Here is a 13,814-nt window from a genome sequence, read left to right as displayed (position 1 = left end):
TCGATCAACACATGGTCTATTTCCTCCATCAGACTGATTGGTGAGGTATCAGAACAAGAACAGAATCATGGAAAAGGAAAAAAAATTTCACTGACGGTGCCACGTGATAAATCATCAAGCGATATATGGTTCAAGTCTGTCGAGATCCACTTGAGAACAAAAATAAACAGGTTACAAGAGCGCCAGAGATGGTTTCTGGGTGTTAACTCCAACAAACAAGTTAGTATTGAGTGAGAGAAAGATGTGATAATTGAATAGTATACTGTTTTACAAGAATAAGGTGCTATTAAAGAAAAAAATAAGTCGGTAATTTTTCAGCCTATAGAGTGAAAAAAGAGTATTGACCTGATTTTTTTTACATGAATCCATGTATATATAGAAAATTGATGTGGACAAGTATGTTGGAGGTGTGATAATGTGTATAAATCAGTTATTTTTTTTTGAAGAATGTGTTAGGTGCGTGGTATGCGAGGATAACGTTCCCTTGTCAGACATTCCATTGTCAAAGGATTCTTTGTGTTTCCCTCTTCTTGATCTCCCAGTTGGGCTTTTCTTTCCCTAACTTCAGTTATGCTGATTCATGATTTATCTCATAGTTTTTTTGTCATATTTCTGCTGTGATGTTTTCAGTTCGGATGTATTGTCTCGGTTCTCAGAGCCCGACTTAGGTTTGGACTTCATTTGGGATGGACTTTGTCTAATTGACCTTTTTGGATAATTTGCAATTGTTCCACCTATCTACTAAATAACTAACTGTTCGAAGAAAAATAATAGACTTAGTATATCACATCATCCGTAAACTAAACCAATTACATTATAACACGTTATTGATGGTATTATTGTAATTTCATTTATTATTTTTTATACTTTTTAGTAGTGATATTACAATGATGCTATCATTTTAATGACGTGTTAGTTATAATATAATCGGTATAGCTTACGGATGACGTGATAAATTAAGTATACCTATAAACTTTTCAAAAAGAATTCTAACCGAAATGGTACGGTTGATTGAAGACAAATATAAAACAAGCAACTTATTTTTAAACATACTTCATTGTAGATTTAGGATTTGTTTAAATCGTCGCCATGTGCTGGCTCTCCCATTTTGCTTATTTTCCCTTTTCACTTAATTAGGAGGACCACATGCATCTTTTGATTCTTGTCTTCTTACTTCTACACCAATCTATCAATTATCACTAAATGTGACTATAATTTTCAACAATTTACCTACTCATGTCAGACATAATTGTCAATATCTTTTTAATTTTGAGGACAATCCTCAAATCACATTTGCCTTCCATTATTCTGATAGAAGAGGATCATTTATACTTTTAAAATTTGATTCATTTATATTTTTAAAATTTGACTTCAGAATAACATAAGCCTTCAATGTTCGAAAAAGTTCAAACTACATTTTAAAAAATGAACAATCAGGGTCTAATTTAGATGCAAAAACAAAATCGAGAGGCCTGATTGTTCACTGTTTAATACGTCAGGGTATATTTGAATCTTTTTGGACGTTAAAGACTAACTTGATCCTGTGTCCAAATCATAAGAGTATAAATGATCCTTTTCCCTATATTAATTGATAAACACTCAATGTAAAAAAATTGAGAAAAGTTATTTTACTTCACAAAATTATATCAACGTATGAAATGTATTTGAATTAATTAAAATCAAATAAATTTAAATTTTTAAATTTTATCAAATCATTTAAATTAAAATGAACAAATCCTAAACTTAACAGTAGATCACAATAATAAATTATGATGAGATTTAAATTAATGGGTAAAAGGAAAGAAATGGAATAGAATCGATAGATGTAAGGATGATTTTGAACGATAAAAAAAATAGATCACATAGAGAGAAGAAGAATCAATAGGTAATCCTTTTTTTTTGTTAGAGGAGAAAAAATAAGCTGGTTATGCCAAGTTCAATGTAAAAAATAATTTTGTTTTCTTGAATTTACTTTTTTGATATTTCATGTCAAATTTAAAGGATAAATTAATCCTTTGTTCAATAATGTACCATGATATATGCAGTAAGAGATTGAATAAATGGGAGTTTTTCACTTAAATAAACTGATTCACCACGCTATACTGAAATTAGCTACATGCATAAGATTATAAACTAAAAAAATTGTTAGAATAAAAATTCTCTCATTCAATTCTGGTTCAAATTTAAAAAATTAGTCTGGTATTTTACAATAAAGTTCACCATTTTTGCATAATGTTAAAGAAAATAGAAATAGTATAAGAGCTGTGGTTTTTAAATGGTGAAACAATAAAAAGATAATTTAATTTTATTTTATATAAAAGTTTTAATGAATTCTAATAAAAATATTCTTTTACTTTGTAATAATATTATTAGTTTGATAACACAAGCTAAAACAATGGAGAATGTAGATCTCATTTTTTTAGCACAACAAATATTTATAGATGAGGTGTGCCTTTTTAATTTTAGATATTAAAATTTATATTTAGGTTGATCATTAAAAATAAAATTTGTTTGCATGAAAATAAAATACTAAAACACTAAACAGGATAAAGTAATACTTTTTTTTTTTAAGTTTGTACATCCAAAAAAATCAAATTTCTTCGAAGTGAGATACTGAAGCATGTTAATAAAGGTTCAGTTTTAGAATAGATTAGTTAGAGTTAGTTAGTTTTAATTCTGTTGTAAATTCTGTTAGTAACAGAATTAGCTTTGTAGGAATATAGCCGTTAAGCACAATTGCCTATAATATTGACAGTTGTCAATTAATATAAAAAGGCATGTAATCATTCTTTTGTATTTTAATAAAAGAATTTATTTCTCTTAATCAATATACAAAGCAATTCTTCTTCTTCTCAAATCAATCTCTGTTCTTGTTCTTAATTTCTGCAATAAGCTTCAATAAGCTCAAGTTCTTCAAATTCTTATATGGTATCAGAGCAATACAGCTCGCAAATCTCTGAATCATTGTTACAGGTTCTTGAAATCAAATTCTTGTTAATCTTTTTCTTTTTTATCTGAATTTTTACTTCTTCTGTTTCTTCTGTCAATTGATCTCTCTTTCTTTATTTTCTTTCATAAACCCTAATTTCTTTTCAATGACTCAATTAAATTTAGATTTTGATAATCAATCAAGTCCTTTTTACTTACACCCAAATGAAAATCCTTCGTTAATCTTGGTTTCTCCATCATTAAACGGTCAAAATTATAATTCTTGGTCAAGAGCTATGAGAATGTGTTTGTTATCTAAGAACAAACTTAAATTTGTTGATGGAAGTATCCCTATTCCATCAAGAGAACAAGAAATCTATCCTATTTGGGAACGTTGTAATACAATGGTTCTTTCTTGGATCATCAGATCATTATCACCATCTATAGCACAGAGTGTTTTATGGATCAATTCAGCCTTAGAAGTATGGAAAGATTTATGTGATAGATTCTCTCAAGGAGATGCAGTTCGTATATCAGATTTACAAGAGGAAATGTATGCCTTCAAGCAGAATGGTATGTCTGTTACTGATTTCTTTACTCAACTTAAGATACTTTGGGATGAATATTCAAATCTTAGGATGATTCCTGTTTGTAAATGTATGCCTCAATGTAGCTGTGATGCTCTTAAGGTAGTTAAAGATCAACAAGAAACAGATTACATAATAAGGTTCTTAAAGGGTTTAAATGATTCATATGCAAATGTTAGGACACAAGTTCTTATGATTGATCCTCTGCCAAGAATCAACAAAGTTTTTTCATTAGTTCTGCAACATGAAAGACAAATGGGAGTTGGTTTGTTAAATGTTAATAATCAGATTGTAGATCCTGCTGTATTTGCAACTCAAGCAAATTCTTTTCAAAGAAAATTTTCTGGTTATGGATCCAATAACTATGGAAATAAATCTTATGGAATGAATAGACCACCTTCTGGTAATGGAAATGCAGGAAATTTTAGGCCTCAGACTTTTCAGAGAAAAGGATATAATCAAGTAAGTAGTGATAAGCCAGTTTGTACCTACTGTGGTTTTTCTGGACATACAGTTGATATATGTTTTAAGAAACATGGGTATCCACCTGGATACAAGCCTAAACCTAGACCTCAAGTGTTTGTTAATCAAGTTGGTGAATTCTTGACAGAAGATGATCAAGAAAATGGTTATAATAGTCAAGAACAGATGTTTTATAATCAGTATAATGATATTTCTAACAATGGACAATTTGAGGGGATGTTTAACACAAGGCAAATATCTGAAGACAAAGACAAAGATTCAACACCAACTTTTACTAAGGAGCAATATAATCAGTTGATGAGTATGCTTCAACAGAATGCTTCTACAAGCTCTCCAAAGATTAATATTGTCTCTACAAATTTTACTCCTGCAGCTACAGATTCTGGTATGCATATTTCTGCCTGTACTTATGTTAATAAATCTGATATGAATGCTTGGATTATAGATTCTGGAGCAACTGATCACATAACTTGTTCACTAGAGTCTTTTAGTTCTTATCAGATTATTAAAGACATATATGTTACCTTACCAAATACACAGAAAATTGCAGTCACACATATAGGCACAGTTATGTTTAGTAAACACTTTAAGTTGCATAATGTGTTATATGTGCCAAATTTCTTTTTAAACTTGATTTCCACTAGTAAATTGACAGAATATTATTCTTATTGCTTGATTCTTTATAAAAATGTTTGTATAATACAGGATCCTATCAATTGGAAGATGATTGGATTAGCTAGAAAGACTCAAGGCCTTTATCAACTTGATAAAACATGTTTTGACAATGATGAGATTGATGTTTCCTGTGTTGTAAATTCTGTTAAAACTGATTCTCTTTGGCATAATAGATTAGGCCATTTAGCTACTTCTAGATTAAAGTGTTTGCAGAATAATTGTTCTTTGATCAAGTTACCTGTAGATTCACATTGTAAAACTTGCCATTTGGCCAAACAAAAGAAAATTCCATTTCCTGTTAGTAATTCTGTTGTTGAGAATTGTTTTGATTTACTGCATGTTGATATATGGGGTCCAACAAGAACTATTTCTATATATGGCCATAGTGTAATACCCCGTAGAATTATTAGTGTTTATTTTCGCTAGTGTCCGATTTTAATTGATTAGGACCTCGAAAATAGTGAATAAATTCACGTGATGAATTTATAAGGGTAAAAATGTGATTTGCTATGTGTTTGCCTTAAATGTGATTTTTGGCAATTTTACGTGTTAAAAGTGAATTTTGTGATTTTTCACTAAAAACCGTAAAAATAATTATTTTAAATATTTTTAAAGGCCCAAAAATATTTTAACTCAGCCCATATGATGTGATTTAATGTTTTTGAATATTTGGTAAAGTTAAATTTATTTTGCCCCTAGAGTTCGAATTATTTACAAGAATGCCATAACGGCAAACTTGTAAATAATTGAACAACCTAATTAATATCTAGATATTTCCATATGAAGTCTTGGTGCCCAAGTCTTCAATTGTCTTCTTCATTTTCTTGTGGGTGCCGAATACACCATAACCACAAACACCAAGCTTTATTCTTTGATTTTCTCTCAAAACTTTCTTCACGAAAATTGTCGGGAATATTGCGTAGATCGTGTAGGTGTATTTGCATGTTGAATCAAGGTATAATTTCAAGCTCAAAACCTTACTTTTAGTTGCTGATATTGGTTAAGTGTTAGAAACATGCATAGGATGGTTTAAATGTGATGTTTGATGGATAATTAGTTGGTTTTAGTAATTGTTTATATGGGTTTCAGTTTTAAATAATTTTTTCCGTGAAAATTAAATTATTTATTTAAATTTCTGGGCTGATCTATATGTTGAGATTTATATATGCTTTAAAGTGTAATTTTTGTGGATTAAAAATGTTAATTAATTCGGGTGTAAATTTAATTAGTTGGGTTTCAATTTTTAATTGTTTTAAAGCTTAAAAATAGCTTAAAAATGGTAAATAAAGGGATTTTTAATTTCTGGAAATAAATTGGTTCATGTATGAGTTATATTTGTGGTTGATGTTAATTAAATGGTTGATGGTTAATTTTTAGCGGTTTAATAATCGGGTTTAATTTTTAATAACTCTATTCGGCTAAAATTTGATGAAAAAGGGTAAAACTGTCATTTTAATTTCTGGGCAGAAAAATTCATGAAAAATTTCTGGAAATACATATGATAATTATTTATGGAATTTAAGTGATTTAATCGAAGTGTTTTGACGGATTAATAATCGGTTTTGATTATTAATTGATATTTCGGTTTTAATGGCTAAAATAATGAAAAATAAATATTTTAAAATTTTGGGCTGCTGTTTTTACAAGAAAAAAATTAAAAATGTATTTGAAAATGATTTTGGTGAATTTCGGTGTTAAAATGGCTTAAAATGAATTTTTAAGCGTTTTTAGCGTTTTTGAGTTTTCCGGCCAAAACCACCGGAATACGGTGACCGGAGTTTGAGTGAAGGGGATAGAGCATGTTGGCTCAGTCCTAAACTCAGTTGGCAGTAGTTAGTGCCGAAATGTTTTTGGCAGAAAATAAGGGGGGGCCGAGCCCCGGGTCAAAAATATTTTACGGAAAAATATTTTTGGTTATTTTGAATTGTGATATGTTTGATGAGATTTTCTAAAAGTGTGTTTTTAGAAAATTATGTGAATTGAATATGTGTTAGAATTATATGGAGTTATAATTCTATGTTTATTTATGGAATTAAATAAACTACGTGGTGTATCGTATAGAAATACGATGACGCGGAAATAGATAGTCAGAATCAAATTTGGTTTGTGATTATGTGGTTATATGGTTGAGTCGGTCTAGAGTTTATCCTAGAATTTAGAGTTATTACATTTATTAATGTTTAATCTCTAAATTAGATCCAGCGAGTTTTGTCGCGGAAACCGGCGAGCAAAGGTTTTGAATATTCGACGGGTGGTATTTTTATATTTGGAATAAGCGAGTACTGTGAGTGTGTTTACAACTTATACTGCTAAATATTAGTATTAAAAATATTTGCGAACTGCTTTACATGATTTGCAAATGCTTTATTTTATTTTGAATTTAAATCGCATGAACTATTCATAGTGTTGAAACCGATTTAGATTCATTGAAACGTGCTTACTATTGGGCGGCAATAGTGCTGTGTGATCACCAGTATTGCATTTAGAATGGGTTGCATGTGAATGTGCTGTGTGAATCCTGGCGACGGCCTGGAAAGTCAGGCGACGGCCTAGACTCTGTGTGAACAGATCTTCAGAGGCAACGGAATATAGACGACCAAAGGCAGTAAAGAGAAACTGCCGAGATCTGAGAGGTTGAACCTTTAAAAAAGTGAAATGGCGACGGTATATATGTACTGCCGAAATCTGTTGTATGGTGAAAGAGTCTAAAGACCTTCACATACGTAAAAGATGAATGATCAGATTTGACAGGCTAGAGTACAAAAAGAAATGAATAAATACGGCCATGAAAAGGTTAACCCGAATATGATGAAATGATGTGGAATATTTATGTTTCCTGTTTTGAAAGCATATAGGAACATGAATCATGGTTTAGGGTTTCATATGAATCGGTAATCTGGAATGCATTGCTTTCATATTAATGTTTATTAGTACATGTTGTACGCATTCACCAGTTTTTATAACTGACCCCGTTGAATTTAATATTTTTACAGGCGAGTAGTTTGACGTGTGGATTTCCAATTTCTTGTTCCGGAAATCCCTGGATTGAATAAGTGAGAATGACTTTCCTTTATGTGTCTAGAGTTGCAGTAGCTAGAATAATGAACGGTGATACCTTAGTAGTCGTTGGACTTATTTATGCTTTATATTTTATAACGCTAAACTCTGATAATGTGTAATATGTGAATGCTGTGCGAAAGTCCGGGCGACTGCACTTGAATAAAATGCGGCGAACGCATCTGCATAGTGAAATGCAGTTAAGTCCATTAGAGAAATGGCATGCATAGTGAAATGCAGTAATTACCATAGTAAGATGGTATGCATAATGAGATGCATTATAAACCATAGAGAAATGGTTTTGAAACTAAAATGCAATAATTAAAGAGAAAAATTATGTGCATGTTTTAAATGGTAATTTTTAATAGAACGTTTTAAACTGCGATTTTAAAATGTTCGAAAATGATTTGAATTCCGCGAAAAATTTTAAGTGATTTTAATGTATTTTTAAGGCTTGCTACGGGTTTCGGAGCAACCACTCCCATTCCCTAGCGCCGGTCTCGATGCCGAGAATCGGGTCGTGACAAAGGTGGTATCAGAGCAATGGTCGAAAAACGGGCCATTGTCGAGTTTGATATCAAAGTGATGGTTTATAGTCTTAAACCATTACTAATATATGAAAGGAGTAATGAAAGTTGGTATCATTTCCACCGACTGAGTGATAGTCGAAAAGTGGTTGATAGTAAAGGTGGTATCATTGTTATATACCGTATGGAATGTGAACCTAGGAAATTGGTATAGAGTCTACTGCAACATATAGGATTTTCGGTCATGTCATTTGTTAAGTCATCATTTGTTTTAAATATTCCCAACTGTGCTCTAGGATCGAGTCTGTATGCTTGTTAGGAGTAAGTAGAGCCTGATAGTATACGATTAGAACGTTTAGATAGATTTTTAATAGACGACGTGCTTTGATCAGAATGGCTGATCAGCATGAGGAAAACATTCAAGAGGAGAATGTTCATGATGAGGAGTCCGTTCATAACGATGCGATACCCGCAGCAGGCGAAGGTCGTGGTCGTGGACGTGGTCGAGGTCGTGGTAGAGGCCGTGGGCCTAATTTTAATATTCCGGGCTTTGATTTCGAACAATTTTTAGCTGGCATAGCAGCCATGCAAACGAATCAAGCGGAAGTGCAGAATATGCACAGAGAGCAGTTGGATTACCAACAGCAGAGAGTTGGTGCTAATGTTGATCGTGATCTCGTTATGGCTTACATGAGGCTCAAGCCCATGAAGTTTGATGGATCGAACGATGCGTTAGATTTCTTAGAGGAAGTAGAGATGAATGCTAGACGTCTTAATGCTAGTGAAAGACAGTCTATACTGATGGTGGAGATGTCAGTAAAAGGATCTGCGAAGGATTGGTTTCAAAGGCATATTCAACCAAGTATGGGAGAGATGACTTGGAATGAATTTGTCACTCGATTTAAGAATTTCTTTCTGCCGTTTTCAGTAACGGAGAATTATCGAGAGAAACTGTTGAGTCTGAATAAGATAGGAAAGACTGTGCAGGAGTATGTGACAGAGTTCACAAGGTTGAGTCGTTTCACACCTGATCTGATGTTGGATAGAGATAGGGTGAATTCAAGGTTTATTAAGGGGCTAGGACCCGAATATATTGGATTGCTATCTGATGTTAGTAAGGATTTGGTGCAAATCATCGATAGTGCACGTCAGATGGAAAGTACTTTGATCCAATTTGGAAAGATCAATGTTACTAGTGAGCTCGTAAGAGAAGGAACTGCTAGTTCGAATACGAACAGGTTCACTGGACCATATCGTAAAGGATTTAAGAAGGGAAAGAAAGATAGGAGGTTCAGTATGTCTGGATCAAGTTCTAGTGGACGAGGTTCAGGAGGAACAGTACCACTATGTAATACTTGTGGGAAGAAGCATTTTGGAGCATGCTATTGGGCAACGAGAGGTTGTTACACATGTGGACAGCAAGGTCACTTCTCTAGAGAATGTCCTATGTCTGGACCACAAGGTTCAAGTGCTAGTGTTGTTCAACCAGTGTTTCAACAACCTAGACCTGTATATCCTGCAGTGTCTGGGCAGGCACAGAACCAGAATGTGTTTAATGGACAACGAGGAAGATGATATGGTTTTGGTAATCGTGGTGGAGGAAGGACCATAGGCGGACGAGGATCTGGAGCAACTGCTAGCGGAGGGCAGGCTAGAGTTTTTGCGATCAATCCTCAAGAGGCGAATGCGTTGAATGCGGTAGTGCAAGGTATATTTTCAATATCCTCGCATGATGCATCAATTTTATTTGATCCCGGTGCTACGCATTCATTTGTATCGTCGAGTTTTGCATTAAAATTAGGAATTCAACCTGTGATTTTGCAAAACCCATTGTTAGTAGCTACACCTGTAGGCGAAAGCATAGACGTTACTGTAGTGTATCCGTCGTGTCCTGTGTTAATTGGAGAGCGAGAATTGCTTGCGGATTTGTTGTTGCTTAATGTTTTAGAATTCGACGTCATCCTAGGAATGGATTGGTTGTCGCGACATTATGCAAATGTGGATTGTAGAGAGAAGATAGTGACGTTCCATGTACCTGGAACTGAACTTATCTCTATTCGGGGAGAGAAGTTGGAAACCCCAAAGAGTTTAGTCTCGGCTTTGAAAGCGAGAAAGATGTTAAGTAAAGGATGTCAAGGATTTTTAGCTCTGGTACGAGATATTCAGAAGGAAGTTGGAAATGTGAATGATGTACCAGTAGTTTCGGAGTATTCTGATGTGTTTCCAGAAGAGTTACCTGGATTACCACCAGATCGAGAGATTGAATTCTGTATTGATCTAGTTCCTGGTACAAGTCCAATATCGATACCTCCGTATCGTATGGCACCAGCAGAACTAAAGGAGTTGAAGGATCAATTAGAAGAATTAATTGATCGTGGATTTATACGACCAAGTGTCTCACCTTGGGGAGCACCTGTGTTGTTTGTTAAGAAGAAGGATGGATCTATGAGACTCTGTATAGATTACAGACAACTCAATAAGGTCACAATCAAGAATAAGTATCCTTTACCCAGAATTGACGATTTATTCGATCAATTGCAAGGAGCGAGGTACTTTTCAAAGATTGATCTGAGGTCTGGTTATCATCAGTTGAAGATCAGAAATGATGATATTCCAAAGACTGCATTCAGAACAAGATACGGTCATTATGAATTTTTGGTGATGTCATTTGGATTGACAAATGCACCAGCGGCTTTCATGGATTTGATGAATCGGATTTTTAAACCGTTTCTAGATCAATTTGTGATAGTGTTCATAGATGATATCTTGATTTATTCGCGCACAGAGGAGGAGCATGCGCAACACTTAAGGATTGTGTTACAAACTTTGAGAGACCATCAGCTTTATGCCAAATTCTCGAAGTGTGAGTTTTGGTTAGAAGAGGTAGCATTTTTGGGACATGTAGTATCTCAAAGTGGGATTAAGGTGGATCCTAAAAAGATTGAAGCTGTGATGGATTGGAAAAGGCCAAGTTCAGTGACAGAAATTCGTAGTTTCTTGGGTTTAGCTGGTTATTATAGACGGTTTGTGCAAGACTTTTCTAAGTTGTCTGCACCATTAACTAAGCTAACTCAGAAGAACGCGAAGTTCATTTGGAATGATCAATGTGAAGTGAGTTTCCAGAAGCTGAAGGAGTGTTTGACGACAGCTCCAGTTCTGGCATTACCAGAAGGTAGTGATGGACTTACAGTCTATTGTGATGCTTCTAGGATCGGGTTAGGATGTGTACTGATGCAACATGGACGAGTTATAGCTTATGCTTCTCGCCAGTTGAAAAAGCATGAAGTTAATTATCCAACCCATGATCTAGAATTAGCAGCAGTAATATTCGCATTAAAGATTTGGAGACATTACCTATATGGAGCAAAATGCGAAATATTCACTGATCACAAGAGTCTGAAATACATATTTGATCAGAGAGAGTTGAATCTCAGACAGAGGAGGTGGATGGAGTTGCTAAAGGATTATGACTGTACGATACAGTATCATCCTGGCAAAGCTAACGTAGTAGCTGATGCGTTGAGCAGAAAATCAGCAGGAAGTTTAGCTCATGTTACTTTAGTTGAGAAGAGACGAATGATTAGAAAAGTGCATTCGTTGTTTGATCAAGGAGTTCAATTAGAGGTTTCGTATTTGGGAAGTTTGTTAGCTCAAATGACGATTAAACCTACATTGAATGATCAGATTAAGGAACTTCAGACAACGGATCCTCAACTAAAGCATGTTATTGCAGAAGTTCAAAAGGGAATGAACTCTGAGTATAATTGGAAAGGTGGTATTCTGAAATTTGGTACAAGGGTGTGCGTGCCAAATGTAGAGGAATTGAAACAGAGAATTATGATGGAGGCACATGGATCTAAGTATAGTGTTCATCCTGGTTCTACCAAGATGTATCACGATGTTAAGCAGATGTATTGGTGGAATGGTATGAAAAGGGATATAGCAGAATTTGTTGCTAAATGTCCGATATGCCAACAGGTGAAGTTGGAACATCAGAGACCATTTGGATTTTTGCAACAATTACCAATACCAGAATGGAAATGGGAAAGAATAACCATGGATTTTGTCGTTGGATTGCCTAAGTCGCAACATGGTTTTGATTCGATATGGGTTATCGTTGATCGAATGACAAAGTCGGCTCATTTCATTCCGATCAAGGTTACCTATACGGCAGCAAAGTTGGCACAGATTTATATTGACAAAGTGGTCAGTTTACATGGAGTTCCTGTGTCAATTGTGTCAGATCGAGGATCAGTTTTTACATCCCGATTTTGGCAAAGTCTGCAAGAGGCTTTAGGAACGCGTTTAGATTTTAGTACGGCGTTTCATCCCCAAACGGATGGACAGTCTGAAAGGACCATCCAGACTTTGGAGGATATGTTAAGAATGTGTGTTTTAGATTTCGGAGGCCATTGGGATGAGTATCTACCGTTAGTAGAGTTCTCATATAACAATAGTTATCATTCCAGTATTGAGATGGCACCGTATGAGGCGTTGTATGGACGTAAGTGTAGATCTCCAATTTGTTGGGAAGAAGTTGGAGAGAGAAAATTGACAGGAGCTGAAATTGTTCAGATTACGTCTGAGAAAGTTCCGTTGATTAAGCAACGTTTAGAAACTGCATTTAGTCGGCAAAAGAGCTATGCTGATGTGAGGAGAAAGGATATAGAATTTCAAGTCGGAGATTTTGTGTTTCTTAAAATATCACCTATGAAAGCTGTAATCCGATTTGGAAAGAAAGGAAAGCTAGCGCCGAGGTATGCAGGACCTTACGAGGTTATTGAGCGAATAGGAGCGGTAGCTTATAAGTTAGCATTACCGTCTGAGATGTCGCAAGTACATCCTGTGTTTCACGTGTCGATGCTTAGGAAGTATATTCCTGACCCTCATAGACTTATTCAACCTCAGGAGGTTGAGATAGACGAGGAACTATCTTATGAGGAAGAACCCGTAGAAATTGTGGATACCCAGATTAGGAAACTCCGTAGTAAGGAGATACCTATGGTAAAAGTGCTCTGGAGGAGCCGTACAATTGAGGAATGTACGTGGGAAACAGAGGCGGATATGCGGAAACGATATCCCCACTTGTTTGCTCAAGGTAATAGTTTGTTTTGAAATTCGAGGACGAATTTCTTATAAGGAGGGGTGAATGTAATACCCCGTAGAATTATTAGTGTTTATTTTCGCTAGTGTCCGATTTTAATTGATTAGGACCTCGAAAATAGTGAATAAATTCACGTGATGAATTTATAAGGGTAAAAATGTGATTTGCTATGTGTTTGCCTTAAATGTGATTTTTGGCAATTTTACGTGTTAAAAGTGAATTTTGTGATTTTTCACTAAAAACCGTAAAAATAATTATTTTAAATATTTTTAAAGGCCCAAAAATATTTTAACTCAGCCCATATGATGTGATTTAATGTTTTTGAATATTTGGTAAAGTTAAATTTATTTTGCCCCTAGAGTTCGAATTATTTACAAGAATGCCATAACGGCAAACTTGTAAATAATTGAACAACCTAATTAATATCTAGATATTTCCATATGAAGTCTTGGT

The sequence above is a fragment of the Mercurialis annua genome, linkage group LG5 (assembly GCF_937616625.2).
Source record: "Mercurialis annua linkage group LG5, ddMerAnnu1.2, whole genome shotgun sequence".
In the NCBI taxonomy this organism is placed as follows: domain Eukaryota; kingdom Viridiplantae; phylum Streptophyta; class Magnoliopsida; order Malpighiales; family Euphorbiaceae; genus Mercurialis; species Mercurialis annua.
The sequence above is the reverse complement of the archived record's forward strand: the minus strand, read 5'-3'. Positions refer to the sequence as shown.